The sequence below is a fragment of the Ixodes scapularis genome, unplaced genomic scaffold (assembly GCF_016920785.2).
Source record: "Ixodes scapularis isolate PalLabHiFi unplaced genomic scaffold, ASM1692078v2 PGA_scaffold13__105_contigs__length_92229423, whole genome shotgun sequence".
In the NCBI taxonomy this organism is placed as follows: Eukaryota; Metazoa; Arthropoda; class Arachnida; order Ixodida; family Ixodidae; genus Ixodes; species Ixodes scapularis.
Genome location: NW_024609839.1, coordinates 73,993,228 through 74,010,435, shown reverse-complemented (window position 1 = coordinate 74,010,435; position 17,208 = coordinate 73,993,228). Strand labels below are relative to the sequence as shown.

Below are 17,208 nucleotides of genomic sequence, written 5' to 3'. Positions count from 1 at the left end.
CGAATGACCTGCGACCCCGACGACGCTCAGGACTTCAAGCACGGGCGCCCGACTGCTGCCGGCAGCGACCTGCTTGCATGGCGGCGATTGAGCCAGAGGCAGACAGCTCGCCCCTTCCCCTTCTTTTGCCCCCTTTCTCTATTTCTCTCTCTGTTTGGTTTGTTCTCATCCTCGTTAATAGTCCCTGACAGGACTAGAACGGCAGGGCGTCTCTTTCGGCTTCCCCGAATCCAGCGCTCGCCCGTCGCCTTCCGTTGTGTTTCAGATGCGCGTGCACGCTCGAAGCTCACGCGATGACGCGGAAGAATTATCGAAGGGAGGGAAGCTCGTGCTGGAGGCCGGACAACTGGAAGGTTTCCCTGCCGTTTTCATCCTCTCAGTGGCAATAGTTATATTCTCCATCTCATATACTCGGTACATGCAACGCTGTCAAATTTTCTGGCGCGGTAGCCTATGAGCAGTACAACCGCTAGCCTGGGGTCTTTAAAGTGCACCCCGCAGAAGTGATACACGACGGCACGCCGGTACGATGCTCATCCAGATTGAAGTGGGCAGGGGTGGGGATTGAACCCGCGGGATCGCTGCAGAACTCAGGGATCCGGGGTTCAATCCCCACCCCTGTCCGTTTCGATCTGGACGAGCATCGTACCGGCGTGCGGTCGTGTATCACTATACTGCGTGGTTCACGTTAAAGACCCCAGGCTAGCGGTTGTATACTACACAGGCTAAATTTCTCATCTACAGCTGGGAGACTCGTCGCAACTCTCAAATGGCTGCCCAACTATACACGCTATATAAATATCCACACAACCTCAATTATTATCCCGCAGTTCATTTTGCACGTGCTGTCGCGCAAACGAGACGATAGGCGATGTCACACGCTCGCGCCACCAGCTTTGACGGCATTGTACACGAAGTGTAAAAAGGGGTATATAGCTCGAGTCAGTAGGGAGTTTTTGTAGATCGCTTTCGCCGGTCCCGCAACGCACTCTCCAACCCGCTACGATACCCGAAACTCTATACAGTCAAGGCCATCGGCGCGCAGGCGCAGTAGCGGCGGCTTGTTCGTTGCGGAGGGCTTAGCGGAAAGGGAAACGCGGTCTACGAAAACCCCCTAGTGGCAAAAGGAGGACGGCCGGGAAGCCTTTTGGGCCGTCCCGCCTCCAGCGCAAGCTTCCTACCTTCAATAGGGAGTTTTCGTAGATCGTTTTCGGCGTCCCGCAAGGCCCTCCGCAACCCGCTACAATAGCGGGAACTCCACAGTCGAGGCTATCGGCGCGCAGGCGCAGTAGCAACTTCTTCGTTGCGGAACGCTTAGTGGAGGGGGCACCGCGGTGTACGAAAACTCCCTAATAACCCCTCACCGTCTCGTGAGCTTCCTACCTGCCCGCGCAGGCAAAGCGCGGCGACAGGCGACGCGCGGCGAAAGGCAATCTCGAATTGAACAGGACGATGCACATCGTCGTATATGATCTACGAGCGCATCCTATCTAAAAAGTAAAAACACGTATCGGAAGCACACTGCCCCGCACCTCTCCGTAACGGCGTAAGCTAGTGCAGGTTAGCGCAGGTAAATAGAACGCAGCCACTGTGAATATGGACATGCAGGCGAACGAATTCATCAAAACAACACACCACACACACAAACAAAAGGAAATAAACGGCAGTGGGAGCGGGAGCAAGTAACAACCCGAGAAAGCGAGAAGTAGCGCACAACAGCTCTCTTCTTGAAAGAAGAGGGCGTCATTAGATAGGCACGACGCCTTCGTTCTTTTGCGGATATAGTACACTTTTTTGTAATCTTCTTGTAAACATGCGTTCGCCGGCGCCCACTACCGATGGACCTTCCGCATTTCTTCTTCTTATACCGGTATACGCTCGTGCCCTCTCTTGATATCAAAACACGATAAACGAGGCGGACCGAACCGAAACACCCACGCAGTCACGCATGCGTCTCGTGGAAGAAGCAACAACGCCGCGCAGGCGCCCACCGGCCCGAACGCGTATAGAGTACCGCGTGGTAGACCGCAAAATTATTATTATTATTAATGATTTTTTTTTTTAGTCGAGCAGAGGCGTGCACACAACGTCCCGAGGGTGAGTTCCCCTCTTCCGCTAACGAACAGCAATAAAGCGCAGCCAAAGTGCCACCTTGATAATTCCGTTAACTGTACATACCCTACGCTCTAAAACACCCTGTGCGTCTACTTTCCCGCAGAGCGCGGTCTGAGCTGTGAAACTGAGCGACACCGACTGTGTCACACTGACTTACACATTATTACGTATCAATGTGTCACGCTGGGACACAGTAATATGTGTATGAAACATATTAACTGTGCGCGCTGTTGCCACTGCGGCGTGACAACATGTTAAACCATGTGCTGGGTACACTGACAACGACGGCAACATAATGTAGTCTGACCTTTGACGCTGGACAGGACGTGTGCTTACGTGACGTTCGGATTCACAGCCGCAGACTGCATTTTTAGTTGCCAACGTACTACGTCTTCAACCTGGTGATTGGACGAGCTCCGTCCGTACAGATTGCAGCGATTGGCCCCGCCAAGCGCTCGGAGGGAACTTTAACGCAGCAAATTTCTTGAAGTGTATACTCTTCTGCCTCGCGTGCTTGAGATTTTGGGGTTACGAATTCCGCTGGATGACCCGAAGCTGGTCTGAATCGCTGTTTTGCTCAAATTTCTACCAAGAGCCAGCTTGCCAACGTGGAGAGCGCCTTTGCGGACCGCTCACCATCCACCGCTACATTCCGTCATCGGATGATGTAACGACGTGTCATTCAGCTTGACGTAAAACACTTCTCCGCGTATAAATTTCGCCGTTTCCGGAAAAGAAGAAAAAAAATCTGTTTTCATTATTTCTTTTTTCCCATGAGGTCCCAGCCAGAACGCGGAGAGTGAAAGTGGAGGAAAAAATCCGGTTCCATCGCATATATATTCCACCATATCCAAGTCACGTCCCTTGAACCCAGCTTGCGTGGCAATGGCCAGGACTTGAAGCACGTATATACTTCGGGCGACGCGTTTTACCCCCCCCCCCCCCCCCCCCCCCCATCCTTTTCCCGCTGGCGGCTATCTCCGCAAAGCTTGGTCCATTAAAGCACCAAAGAGGACACGCAGAGCGATATCCAAGTGTGAGGCTACTCGTTTTGTGCAAGGAAAGTGCACCGCGTGGGACGTAAATACTCAAGCGCTGGAGAAGTACGGTGCACCAAAGGAGCAGTAAACTTGTTTAGAAACTTAAAAAAAAAAAAAAAAAAAATAGCGTGGTAAAGAACGGGATATGAAGTACCTAGTTCTCGCAATATAGTGCATTTATTTAAATCCCAGCAGGTTACAGTTCATTGCACTCTTTAGCGGGAGGCTTAAGATAAAACATTTCGTTCGTGCGCGTTTCTCCGGAATTTATTGCGCACCCATGACTGGTGCACGCTCGTAGGGTAACTTCACCCACGTAACGGTGTTTAAAAGAGGGCAAATTGAAGAGTTGTCGTCATAATTAAAAAAAATATAATATTTGCTTCACAACTGATTCGATATCGCATCAAGAACTAACGTGGTGGTTGACATTTTAATTTTCCACAATAAAATATATATACCATGCTACATTCAATTTCGTAAAAGCTAACCGCCGTATAACGTTAACTCTCGCGTTTGGTAGTAATAGGCAGCTGTTGTAATCACCCTTAAAATGCAAGGCTGTAATTATGTATAACTAGAAAGTCAATGGCACAACGCGTGGCCCTCTTCTATTTTATAACTAAAAGTGCCAACATATTTTCTATCAAATTATTTAAAAAAAACACACACACACAATATCCCTAGGCCTTAGCTCTTGCTGCATACAAACCCAACAACGGAATTGTACCACGAAAAAACACGCTCCAAGTTTCCTGCTTATGCTTCCTACGCTTCTTCTTTGCGAAACAAAAGAAATTTAGCGGTAGTTTTGAGACGTCAGCTGAACTAAATCAAAATACCCCCCCCCCCCCCACACACACACACACACTCGCACAAACAAGGTGGCATTGAAATCAAAATCAAACCGCCCCATAGACACTACCGAAAAAATCCGCCTGGTCCGGGTATCGAACCCGGGACCTGGCTGCAGCTGTGCGAAAACGCCGCCATAACCGACCTTCAATTTTTTTCTCTTTTTTTTCCCTCAGTATGATCTCTTCGCTTTATCATTACCACAGCAGGACAGGTTATTGCCATTTTAGATAAGACAGTGCCCTTCTCCCTAGTGATGAAACAAAATAAAGATTTATTATTATTATTATTATTATTATTATTATTATTATTATTATTATTATTATTATTATTATTATTATTGGCCTTTGTGGAAGCTGGTGAAAGCCCGCATCAGTGGCTTGATATTTCGCTCTGTCGCTCGTGTGCAAAAGCGTCCATAAAAACATCGGCCACAAAGCTTGGGTTAACTAATTATTTTCAGATGTGTATAAAATAAATGAATGACAGGGAGTTGGGGAGAAACACCTCCCACTGGAGAGGAGGTCGCCTCCTTTCCAGAGTTTGCTCCGCTAAAGTGGAGTGAAGTAAAAATGAGTCAGTCTCTCTCTCTCTCTCCCCCCCCCCCCCCCCCCCCCCACACACACACACACATTCTCTCTCTCTCTCTCAATCTTAGAATGCCACCCACTATATAAACTCGCGACAGCACCTCTCGCTCCACCGCTCCGCAACCACTGAGGTTGTGGCGTTATCCGATAAGAACGGAGAACGACCAATCACGATTCGAGAAGTGTAAAGATGATGGGCCACGCCTTCGTTCCCCGATACGGCTCCCCGTGACTATGCTGCAGTCACAACGGTACAGTAACGCGGCCATCTCTTATCAGTAATGTAGGTAATGCCCCCTCCCCCCTGTCTTAGTTGCGAGAGATATGGATTCTGCACCTCAGTAGGCAATGCAAGTTTCCGAAACTAATAAAAAAAAAACAAAAAAAACTCAGTATGTTACATGGCAGGTTAAGAATGGAGAAGCCGTAGCTCATTATGTTGGCGTGTTTGTCTCGTGATTCGCTCGTCGGCGTTCTTATCGGTGCGAACAACCGAATCTCATTGGCTGAGAAACGACAGGGTGTTCGGGGCTCCCCGGGCCCTGGGTTCCTTGTGTCGGTGGCAGTGTTGTACGGAACGGCGTTTCTGGAACGCGTTTCCTTTTAGGAGAAACGAAGGAATGCCACCGTTCCATTTGGCATGGGGGGGAACTGGAACGGGAACTCTTTACATGTATACTGGAACGGAAAAAGGAACAGCGTTCCTTTTTTTTTCGTTCTGTAGGGTAATTTTTATTTTATTTCTAAGGAAATTTTAAAAGTATAGAAACAATACATTTACGAAGAGCAGGATGTTATTAACCTGTTGGTTACTTATCTTAGGGTTTATTTTGTGTGGTCCTCGCTTAATAACAGTCAGGTGCAGGAGAGATAGTAAAGATCGATTCTTTTTTTTTTTTTTTTCAGTGCTTAAGACTCCGGTACAACAAGCAAAACTTTTAGTCGAAGAAAAAGACAAAGATAGAAGGTCGTTTCAAACTCAGCTACTTTCTTTTTTTCCACGAATCCTCATACACCCAGAAATCTAAGGCCGACTACAGCCATCACTGAATTTCCACAAAGAGACCTACAGTTACAAAAAAAAAGTACAGGTTACCAGACATCGACACACCCTTGTATCCCGAACATTGGCCACTTAAAAAAAGATGCACAAGAATTAACCTTTATTCCTTCTCCCCTTGTCCCCCACTTTCAAACCGAGCAACGAATCCAACCTTCTCGAAGGACTTGTAGTTCTCAAGTCCTACCCTCCTCTAGGCTTGCTCGTCTGGCGGACAGACCATCGAGAATCAACTGTTGTTAAGTTCGAACAAGGGACTTCGTTAGATTGAAACGTGTGAGATTGTTGTAAAACGCTCGTGCAATGTGAAGTAACAGCACATTTGGCTCGTCTGAATCGCCCACCACAAACTATGGTTATGGTTAAAAGCTGAGGTTTTTAAAGGTGAATGTATCAGCAAATGAAACCCTGCTTCCGGTTCTTTTTTTTTCTTCATGGTACTCTTCCATCACGGCACTGAAACTCGTATGTTGCCATTTGATGGGATATACATAAAAAAAAAAAAAAAAAACTTTGCCTAATCTAACTAAACATGGTAATCAGCAAAATACAAGTGTAACGACTATGTAATGATACGTTCCATTTTTGCACTGTAACACCTCACACTGTCTAAACACTCACGCCTGATTTGCTTTGCTTTGGATATGCTACGAGAAGTACCTCTAATTTATGCACACGTTAGTTCACTCGAGGGAACCACAGTTCGTAAAAATGAACATTTCTCCTATTATATCCTTACAAAAAACGTTTCGGAAAACTTAGAAAAAAGAAAAGAACAATAGTAAATTTGCTACACCCGTTTTCACCTCTAGAAAAAAGGACATTTTGCGCATTGTTCATACGCAAGTTGAAAGTTCTCTCTATAGCCACAGCTTGTTTTCGCAAAAAAAAAAGTAACTGATAAAACATTAATTTGGCAGAAAAAGCCTAAAGGCTGGACTCCATGTGGCGAATATGCCGCGAAAAATCGACGAATTTTGTGCCGGCGGCCTTTGCCCTCCGCGTGCCATGAGCACAGTGGCTGGCTGCTACGTCGCGCGCAAAGCGAGCGCGCGGTCGGACGAAGTTCGTCAGTTATTCGTCGCATAACCTCGATGCCGACACTGGCACCGGCTCATGTCTTCAGACGCCACGTCAAGGTGGAACGTAAAATGCACAGATGCTTTCGCGGTTTTACGCGTGCGTAGTGCGTAGTAAATCCTTTCCTGCGCACTGCTTAACTGCGGGAAAACGAGCTTGTTCATAAACGTTGAGCGGACGCGTAGTGAAGAACCGAGCGAACTAAAACGCCCGAATGCCACGTAAAATGCGATCCCACGCTATATTTCGTTGCCGTTATACTCATGACGGTAACCCGTTTGTTTCCACTTAGTGGTGTTATCAAGGGAGACGCGTTCCGAAAGCGACAAGGAATGAGGTATGTGCTTTCGCTTTCATACATTTGATGAACGCGTACAACACCCTACGCGAGAGCGATTGAGGATAAACGTCCAACATGGCGTAATGATGTGGCCACTTTGCCGGAGCCTGCAGGAACGCCGCAGACATCTGGCGCCATCTACGTGGATGTTGTTGAACCGCTGATATATCGGAGGCCACATGTGGTTCCTTCCTTCATACGCGAACAGGTCTCTGCAAGGACGAGGTGCTACGTCGAGCAGCTCCATCGATAATCATTTGTTAGTCATCAGTCCGCAGGACAAGAGCTTTAAATCTTCAAATTCTAGACTTAAAAAAAAAGGTAAAACAAAACGTAGAGCTAAAAGAAAAAAGCTCGCTTTCCGTATGAGTTACAGTGGTCGTTAATTCGACATAAAACGGTTGGGGATCAATTACTTCATTCTGGCTTACTTTAGCCGAGCGAGAATGTTCGGATAATCGAACACGTTTGCCTCTTGCGATGGAGCTAGATTTTTCAAAAAGGAGGTAGCGAAAGATATTGCGAGTTTTGACAACAGGAACTCATAATAGAGCCGTCGTATTCGCTGCCCCTATTTTTTTTTTTTTTTTTTCATAACTGCGTTTTTCGTTTGGTCCCCCTGAAATCAAGAACGGAAAGAGTTATGCATAGTCAGTAAGGCAGAGGCGTCGGAACTATTCGGGGGAGGGGGGGGAAGGGGGGGGGGGGGGGGTCGAGAGCGATTTTCCGCACCCTCCTAGGTATTGTTTACGTTACTTCTTTTTTTTTTTTTTAATATCGGAGTGCAGGAGGGAGATCGATTGCCCCCCCCCCCCTTTTTTTTAATTTTTATGTTGTTCCGACGCCACTGCAGTAAGGACTGCACTTACAGGCTGCTGGACTAAGTCAGGGGGGGGGGGGGGGGGGGCACTATACTACACGTTAAGTAATCTGGAGCATCCACTTTCCCACAAAACAATTGAGCGAACCAATCGCTGTAATTCACTGAGAGAACTCTGCGAATGACGGGGTTATAAAAAAAGTGTAAACCTTAAAAAAAGAAAAAAAAAAAGGTTTATGTTTTACGTTTTAGCGCACTTAGTGGCACACTGCAGACCGGTTTTTGGGGTCTACACATATTAGGGACTTTTAGCAAACCGTTACCGGTAATGCGGCACTCGTAACACGGTAACGGTTTGCTAAAAGTTCCCATTATCAGCCCCGCCATTCGCCGAGCATTATACGTAGATTGCAGCGATTGCTTCTCCTGAGTTCTTTGCAGGAGAGCGCCGAGCTAGGGAGTTTTAGTAGACCGTTCTGGATAACTCCACTAACAATATAACCGCAAGCGATACGATGCGCGCGCAAAGGCGCCGACAGACAATCGGGAATCCTTATCGAAGTTATCAGAACAATCTAGTAAAACTCCCTAATATCATCAAGGTGAGATCGCTAGAGTAAGAGATAGAGAAGCGATACTGGGAAATAAAATCAGTAATAAATCTGTTCGCGGTCATCTTATCGAATATGTCCTTCACATCCGTATAAAACTACGCGCTGTTTACAAACAACTCTGCGTTTGCCCATACCACGTGCGGGCGCTGCGCTTGCGCAGAAATCGCGCAGATTCGCGTGAAGTGAGGCGACTGTGCTGGCGCCGTATCGAGAAACTTCCTTCGCATCCACTTCCCCGCAGAGCCACTCGGCGAGTAGATCATTCACGCGTCAGAAAATTTTTCCCCCTTATGTAGAAAGAATTAAGATATATTTAGATGCATTGCAGATTAGATAGGTGATAGCTTGTCAAGCCGTACACGTTTCAAACGCTTTTTCTTCGGACAACCAAATCTTATACAAGAACTATTTCGCGCGACGCAGGAACAATGCGCAAAACTTCCTTCTTTCTTGAGGTGAAAACCAGAATAGATAATCTGAACGGGGATATTAATTCTCGATAAAGTGCGGCCTGTTCGTTCATTCGTGTCACAAGATGAAGTTCCACGTGTCGCAATGTATGTCGATCCACCATCCAAGTGTTCACGTCATCATGATCGGTGCCCCGTCACAATCTTGACTTCATTTTGTATTCCTAAGGGCCCCTTCACTATATTCGTTCATTTACACACGGAGAATCAATCATAGCGACTGGCTTTCCGAGCGATTCTTCTGAAAAGTAGACGCAGGCGATTTCTCTTTTTTCTTTTTCTAAGCCTAGTTTTTTTTTTTTTTTAAGTCTTTATGTGGAAACCTTGGAACTCATTTAGTTGCGAGTAAAGGAAAGCAGAAAAGGCCCATCCCCAAAGCACTCTACTCATTATGACTGGCGATTTTTCCCTCCGCGCTCTTCTCTTTCATAGCGTTCGCTCCCCTAAAGTCAAAAGAGTGGGGGCTTCGGGGAAGGATCCTGTCTTGCTGTATTCCTAACCTGCGCAACAGACTATATTAACAGCTTTTTTTCCTTTTTTTTTTTTCCGAAATGCACCTTATCTTTGATTTTGACGTGGGAGTCTCACGGCTCCGTTACACTGGGGGCAAATACGTGTGATGAATTTTAAGCTTATAACCCACACGATAATATACAAAGTTCCCCCGAAAAAGAAAAAAAGAAAGAAAGAAGAGACTGTTTCTATTGGCTGATATGACATTTCAAAGTCTTTGCCGGCAGAACAAAAAAAAAAAAAAAGCCCAAACCAATAAACATACACGCAAAAAATTATTTACAGAAGTAAACTTTAAGATTCTTCCTTCAAAAAAAGAGAGAAAAATTCGAATACAATGGAGCGATTCGAAGGGAACGGACCTCAAGGAGCTGGGTGGGTGAGCAACCACCTGATTGCCCACACCTCCGCACGAAAGTTCGCAACGAAGGTCGCCACCCGCCGCTATGTGCACCGACTACATCGACTGGCGCACGTCGCCCACGCGCCATGTCATCGAGGTCACATGTGTCGTATCAACCCGTCGGCAGGTGCATTCCTCCACAAGCTGTCCGTTGATGCACCTGGAACCGAGTGTACGATTAAAAAAATAAATAAATAAATAAATAAACGAGCCTGTGGAGCACACTGACAGATGTCCGTTCAGACTCCGAAGTAACAGGGACACACGAGACCTGCGCTGGAAGCTGGGACGAAGGGCACGTGATGTCTGGGTGCCACGAACGTACCCTCTCATTGGATTCGGACAAAATTTTAAAATATTGTTTTTAATTTTTTTTCCTGAGTTTTAGTTTTATACGACGTCACAACAGGCCCGCCCGCTTGCCATCCATGTCGCTGTAATGGCGAAGAAAAGAAACAGTGCCTCTCTATGCCTAGTGACGCGCTATGAGCTATAGTCTGTTGCAAGTTAAGAGCAGGAGAAGTCCCTCCCACGGAGCTCTCCGCTCGCCGTGATTGGTGGTTCCCTCCTCTCCTCTTGCCCCCTCTCCAGCGTTCGCTCTGCTAAAGTGGAAAGCGTGGAGGGCTTCGTGTGAGGAGTTTGTCCTTCGTCGCTTCCGTTGCAATAAGAACATAGGGGCGCACCAATCATTAATTCCTTTTCCACCTGTTTATAGCCAGTGTAGATGGTGAAAAGTATCGGACGGACGTTGACTGGGTATTTCGACGCCAGCAGTCAGAGCGTCAGGCATGCATGGATTCAGTACAGCTCTTTCTCCCCTAGATACCACGGTGATGAGCAGTAACGAGATCATTGCAGAATGTTACGCGGGCACTGCAGGTGTTGTTCCCGAGAGCGTATTAAACTATGCGGAGCGAAAGTTCGTCTGCTTCTTTTGGCAGGGGTTGTGGTGACGTCAGAACGCCGAGCTCTGATTGGCTCTGATCGAAGTACAGTGGGTAGACCTCAAAGCAAGCTGCCTTGAGGTCTACCCACTATACTTCCAATCGAGTCAATCAGACGTCAGCGTTCTGACCCTGCGAAAGAAGCAGACGAACTTGCGCTCCTCATAGTCACTGCAGTTTGAAAAACGCAAGGCGTGGCTTACTGTGTTTTTGCTTCGTGATACGTTCTTCACGGTTCTGATCGGCCAATGCTGCGATCTCATTGGCTGCCGAACGATCGTGATATGTTCGGGACTCGTTACGCCTTGCGTTTCTTAAGATGTTTGTGCGGAGCGCAAACTTGTCTGCTTGTTGCGCAGGGGCTGCAGTGACGTGAGAACGCTGACCTCAGTGCATTAGTGCATCGGTTATTTTCGGAAATGGCGGAGAACTTTGGATAAAGTCAACTGGCCACAAAGTATGGTTTTACTCGCTGAGGAACTAGTCAACCTAATCAATTTATAGGGCTAGTTAACATAATCAATTTGTTGACAAAACACTATTTTTTAGACAAATTTACCAAGACCATATTTAGCGAATGCACTTTGAAGTCGAGAGTTGTAGTTTCCTCGGGAAGTACCAGAAAAAAAAATACTTGAAGTAAATTGCAAGTACATAATCAGAGAACATACTTCAAGTAAAGTACTATAGGTTTCTAAACCTATACTTGAAGTAGTACTTTAAGTACAATACACTTAAAGTACTTCCCAACACTGGTAGTCACCACCATGAGTCTTAGCATTAACAGTGCGACACAATATTGTGTTATGGTTTAACGGCGTTCGAGGACGTGGAGGTCTATTCAATGAATACCAATCGTCTGTGGGGATCGGTGTGCATAAACAAACACCAAGCGTAATGTGTCACATCAAGGAAACTGCAAGGAAATGAGCGGCAAGCAGCAGTAACAAAGACAGGTTGACAGTCTTCGCCCTTTTTGTCGGGGGGGGGGGGGGGGGGAGAGGGGGAGAGAAAGGAGAGATCCAGGGCTCAATCTTCACCCCTTACCGTTTCGACTTGAATGAGCATCTTTCGGCTTGTGTTAGTGTAGTATATCACCACAGCGCGCGATGCACGTTAAAAAACCCCTGGCTGGCATTGGTACTGCACCGGCTAAAGTCCTTATCTACAACCGTAGACACCAGACGCCTGTTGGGGCTGATTAACTTCCCGCTGTCTAACCATACCCACAACAGAACCAAAGCGCCGAAGAGCAGCCCTAATTATTGCTTTCTTTGGCCTTCCCAACGCAATGAATGAACGCTTACCTCCGACACGACGACGGCCGGTAGACCCTTGGCCCTGGCCACCCGAAACCCCCAGGGTGCCCCTCCCTTGAGCACGACGGACACACATCCTGCCAGCAGAGACTGCACTCCACCGTCGCCCCCACCGCCCTTGTTGGAGCACCACATGACGTCGCGCAAACACACTGACACCTGTCCGTTTGCACCAGTCACGACGTCATCACGACGTCGGTCACATCAGGGCTCGCCGCATTCAACCAGTCTCCCTGGAACATTCACAACAGCAACTCTGTAGGCTGGAAGCACGTTGTACGGGAGCAAGCAAGCGTCTGGTCTTGCCGCCTTCTCCGCCGCGCTGCATGCCGAGGCGACCTCGGCCTCCAGAGGATGAAGGCGCTCCCCGATGCCCACGTGGGTTGCAGGGTCGGAGTGCACGAGGTTTTCCGGGGGCGGCCGCCGGGTCCCCAGGAGGTGTCGGTAGTTCGCCGCAGCCTTCAGACACGTCTTCCGAGCCGTCACTGATGCATCAACACACCCCAGGAGGCACCGGAAAGTACTTCGGAAGGTCACTCTCCTGGCTTCCGACTCACCTGGAAGGTTCCACAGGAAGACAGTTGGGAAGGTCCTCTTGCGGACTGGTGGGCGTCCAGCCCAGAGAGTGTCCGTCCAGAAAGTTCCCCAAGAGGACAGTTTGGAAGGTCGTCGCAGTGGTAACGCTTCCTTTCAAAAGGCGGTCCGTCCGAAAAGATTCACAGCGGCAGGCGTGTCAGCTGCAGTGTCCAGGCATTCGGTTACGACGACGGCGTGGTCGGTGTGGAGGGCGTCCTGCCGTAACGGAAACGCGAGACGTCCTCGGCAAGCTCGGGCGTGTGTTTGGCTGCACGGCGGGGCAGCGGCAGCAGCTGCTGGCGCCTCCCGCCCGAAGGCTGTGGCCGTGCCGGTGACAGAGCACGGGCCGCCTTGGCCGGGGCGAGGAGGTCGCAGGCAGCGGGGATAAGAGGCGCATCGCAATCACCAATAAACAAACTGGTTTCGCCCGACGCCCCGAGCTGCACGCCGCAGACTGGGGGTTGCTGCCGCCGCCGCCGCAGCCTGCTGCCCGTCGCTCTGCCAGCTTCTGCTGCCAAGCACTACGGCAGCGGTAGATCGACGAGCGATAGTTGCCGAGAGGTCCTGGGCGTCGCGTCGCCGCGGGCTAACCCCGCGCGGCGGTCGGACTGCGACTGTGACCCAATCGGCTTTCCGCCAACCCGGTAACCGACGTAATGTAGACGCAGTACACCTTTCCAGAAACTCGAGACTCGCCAAAGACACAGTTGGAGCCTAAAGTTTGGGGAGCGGGTCCACTGGACTTCGGCGACAAAAGCGCGGTGTCACCGTCGAGAGAGTCCAATCGCGCACTCCGGTGAGTCGAAGAGCGCAGTTGCATCCCTTGCTTCAGTTTTCTCTTCCACTTCGAAGGTTATGAATGACGCAGTGCTATTCGACTCAAATCATTTTTCGCATACACTTCTTTCAAGTGCTTATCACCCCGGGCGAAAAACGCCGAATCACTAAGCTCCAGTATCGGACGCGGCGCGCGCGGTGTCTGATGCTTCGCAGAACCTACTGCGCGTGCTCAGTAGGCGTTGCTCAGCTTAGTAGACAAATATCGCAGTGTCACGTTCCGATTGTTAGAAGGACGACAATGGCAGGGAACAAACGACACTACGGAAAGTGCAAGCCTTACGAGCGTCGCAAAGTAGCCAACGCCATATGGAAGCCTACGAGAGCCAATGAAACAGCGCGGAAAGCGAAACGTCACTGTGGTCCTCACTATTTCTGCGGGTGGGTTATTTATTGGGGGGTCCCAACTTCAACGGCCTTGACGTTGAAGTTTGTGGCAATGCATGTCCGCCGATGTGCAGTATCCCACATAATGTCCTTTGATGCTTCTTTTACAAGTAATGACAACCAATACAAATGACAAAGCACAATCCGCTGGAACAAAATGGCGTCATTCAGTTCAAACCTTTGCTGTTCGCCGCCATCCGCTTCCTAATACCTGCACTGTCTCGCAGTCGGCGCTTCAGAGAATGTCACTACTTGTAGGGAGCTCTCATGAACTTTAATCCCGCAGCTTCCAACAGAGGGCAAATTTTCGAAAGGGACCTATGCCACGGCGCATAGTTTATACCAATGTTGCAATCGAACCAGCTGCGAAGAACACCTCAGCGCCTTCAGCACTCTACACTGTTAGAAAAACTCCTGTCAAAATATGGGACACATACATGCTAACCTTGTTGCCACAACATGTACTGTATTACCGGACTACAGAACATGTTCCATACTTCTTTAGTACGGGACATGTTGTTGCTGTATGGGCAGCCACAACAAGTTCCATACACCATCATCACGGAACAAGTACTGTATGCTACAGGAAATGTACCATCGTGGCACACAGCAGCACATGTTCTGTTGCAAGCCATGCCAGAACATGTACCATTTTTACGAAGTACATTACATGTTCCAATGCATCCAAAACGACACAGGTTACGTTTCTTGTACGTACGGAAAAAGTTCAGTCTTGTTTGTGATAGTACTCGCCCCATTTTATGTTACTGCCGCTATTCATGAGTACATCCGGGCTTTGTATGTCACATGCCAAGCTCCTCCTTGAAAAAGTTGATATGCGACATGCAAAACAGGGATGTCCTGGCAGTTTGCAGGCGCAACTTGATGCACGTCTTTGCAACATAAAATTACCTGCAATGCGCAAATGTTTCCCAAACTTGTATGTATGGAAAATTTGAACTGTCGTATCTAATGCGAGCACTATCCTGAAAATAGAACAATGAATCTGTGACATATATACTCAATAGAACAGCCAGGAATGCCATGAGAAAGTGTTCACATGCTACGTCAAGTTTAGAGAGAATTGTACATGTGGTGACGGGGATAAAGGCAGATAAACATTTGTAAAAAAATCGTTATCAAACTAAGTTCACGCTTGGTCCTTTTGGTTCCAACCCATAGCAACGGACCCATTGCAAAGAAGACTGAACAGTTTGCTGCTTCAAAAATATTGACATTTATTTTTCTTTTAAATGACTAGAGCAGATACACAATAAAAAAAAAAACACAGTTCATGCCGCTAATATTTTCGGGGCAGCTCAGCCATAAAAAAAATATCAAAGTGAGCAGTCTCCTAAAAAAATGTGACCAAAAATTATGCTGACATGCTACATCTCGAAAAGAACCATCTTGGCCTATACAACGAATTGTAATATTAACAATAGAAAAGAAAGATTAATCTAAACAAGCACCGAAGTTTCTTTCCACTTCTTTTGGAACTTCGAGAACTCTTGGAGGGCTCCCTGCGCCTTCAGATGGACCAGAGCAACTTTTCTTGACGACTGCCGGGACCCCTCCTGCGGGTTTATTGCCACAAGTCGCCTGAAAAAAAATAGATAACATAAATAATGGGTGGGATTTCTTAGAGGAGGATGTATAACAGAAGCTAAGGAGTTCCTGGCTCCTTCTTTAACTTCTCTATCGGTTAGTAATCCCATCTGGACAAATTCTAAACCTCGTCTATAGTATACTTTCAAGCCGAGACACGCCCTTAATTTGGACAGTCCGTGCAGACACCATTGGCCGCCAAGTCTGATCCTTGCATCAAGACGAATTGTGATTGTACACAAAAAAAAAACAAAAAAAAAACGATTAAGCTTACTGGCATCAGTTCTCAGTAATAACTGGACACATTTCGGACCTTGTGTCAGCACACAACGCTAAAACATTCTACAACCCGAGACGGAGGCTACAAAGAAGGACGAACACATCCGTCTCAATTGAAACGTATGTCTTCGAAGCCTCTATCTCGGTTTGTAGAATGTCATATTAACCAGCTCGCCTGTCTAGTAAAGTTGTACCCAACGATACTTCGGTTAAAAAAAGGAATTCACAGTACCAGTAAATGCAATATTACAAAAAAAACTTGGCTGGAGTGCTCAAGCAGAATATTCTGGTTATTATTAGAAGGAGGTTAACATTTGAGCCCGTTCTCGTTTCGCCCTTCTCACTTGGCCCTTCTCAAAACAACCATTCTCAAAACGATCCTCTCTGTTGGACCTGGCGCATTTGGTCCTTTCCCGTTTCGTCCTTCGCATTTCAACCCTCCTCATTTGAGTCCGTTCTCGTTTCGCCCTTTTCACCTGGCCCTTTTCAAAACAGCCATTCTCAAAAATATCTCGCTTTGACCCGTCGCACTTGACTCGTTCTATACGAAAATCGTTTTTTTTTTTTTTTTTTTTTTTGGGGGGGGGGTTATATTAATAAGTACATTGATATATTTTGTGCGTGCGTGTGTGTGTGTGCCACGCTACAGGCATACTCTCTCTGCCAAGGATTTTAGCAGTGCGTCGAGATCGTCGTGAAAAGCTACTAGCTGACAATAAAACAGACCAACTATTTATTGCAGCCAATTCATATTCCGAAATGTCACGTTTTTTGGGGTCTCTCGACCTGGGACAATGCCACCACTTCTATATTGCAGTGTTTCTCAAATGGGGGTCGCGAAGGCATCTATAGGGGTCCGCGAAGCCATGTCTTATCAGTCAAGCACGACAATATTAGTTGTCTTTCTTCACGTCGTTAAGAAACGTTCCAATTTTTGGGTGAGTACTCTCGTGCGTGTGTCAATGAGATAAGTCTACTTCACACTAGCAATTAGTTATATTCATTTATTAAATCATTATCATGATAGCCTATACCTTTCTATTCCCCTCATCCCGAGCGGGGTCCTCCATCATCTCCGCCTTTCTACAAGGGGTCCGCGAAACATCAATGGTTGAGAACCACTGCTAATATGTAGGCTATTTCTGTTCAAACAAAGTTTCCAAAATAAATGTTCATCGCTTTTTTTTTTGTTTGCTTAGAGGAAGGGAAGGACGCGTCATTGTACGATTCTCAGTACGCACCTCTACACATAACATATACCTAATGGTATGTTGGGGGCCCAAGCAAGGTAAGGCTCATCAACAAAGCCGCCAAGGCATAACAACGTTAGAAGCATGCCGAAGTAATGCCATTCGGTC

The 17,208-nt window shown here is 47.5% G+C and overlaps 1 protein-coding gene across 1 annotated transcript in view; it reads left to right on the top strand.

Moving 5' to 3' along the window:
* The window catches only part of LOC8051012, a gene marked incomplete in the record, with an annotated part of 650,797 nt that overhangs the window by 352,708 nt on the left and 280,881 nt on the right, over positions 1-17,208 (top strand).